At 40.2% G+C, this 988-nt stretch overlaps 1 protein-coding gene across 1 annotated transcript in view; it reads left to right on the top strand.

Annotated features, from left to right (window-relative positions):
• Window positions 1–988, top strand: part of LOC109467622 (SUN domain-containing ossification factor-like) — a 32,285-nt gene that overhangs the window by 19,835 nt on the left and 11,462 nt on the right.

Below are 988 nucleotides of genomic sequence, written 5' to 3'. Positions count from 1 at the left end.
AAACTCAGGGTCCGGCCTGTTTTGCGGACCAATTCCTGAATTCAAAATGGCGCCGATCGCCGATGATTTGTATGGAGTTACGTGCTCCGAGGCCGTGTTGTGGTAAAATGCTGCGTTTGTTTAGGGTCTTATCCCCCCGGCCCGGCAGGTGAGTGCGTCGGGAAGCCAGGGACACCAAAAAACCGGGGCCGGCCCGTTGCATGAGGCCCGGCACGGCAAAGGTTGGTTTTGGCCTATGCATTGCACCACGACTCTGTCCCGGCATTATCATGCAAAAAGGGTACCAGAGTCGTCCACGGCTATCTTCTTCCTAGTTGTTAAAGTTTCTCAATGTAACAATGCAACTTTGTTTCATTTTAAGTTCAAAATATATTGTTTTGATTATAAACCAGCCTGGTATGTTGACTTCATGGCTCATATTGTAACATTTCTGGCTAACATGGGTTGCTTTGGCCTTTTTTTTCGACCTGTCGCTTCATATTTTTTCTGAAAAAATCCAAAAACAACAAATTAAATTGGTGTGGCCTTAGTACACAATGTTTGTAGTAAAGGTCTTCAGCTTATGTTTTAGTCATACACCATCAAACTACATGTAAGTGTAGAAGTGGCACAACCAACAGCTTTGCCTGAAAATTTGAAATAATCTTGAAATAATCCCTCGTATTTCTTCACTTCCACCCCTCGACACACGTCAGGTACAACTTCACAAAATTGTCAACCTAGCTGAGAAACAAAAATGTGTTCTAAATTGATGATGGTCTAGATTTTATTTTTTTATTTCATTATTACATAATATAACTTTATTTCATATATTGATGGTTACTTGATATTGAGGCTAGAGAAGATAAACAGTAGGCCAAAAATATGTAATGATATGATTGAGAACAACTCAGTGATACATACAATGTCATATTATTGTACCTGTACTTTGTAAACAGCCAGAACGACCCAGTTATCAGTTTTAATTTGTGGCTAGGGACTGTCTTGT

Source organism: Branchiostoma belcheri, unplaced genomic scaffold (genome assembly GCF_001625305.1).
Source record: "Branchiostoma belcheri isolate BF01 breed outbred unplaced genomic scaffold, Haploidv18h27 scaffold184, whole genome shotgun sequence".
NCBI classification, from domain to species: Eukaryota; Metazoa; Chordata; class Leptocardii; order Amphioxiformes; family Branchiostomatidae; genus Branchiostoma; species Branchiostoma belcheri.
Note: the sequence above shows the minus strand (reverse complement) of the source record. Positions and strands in the feature narration are given on the sequence as shown.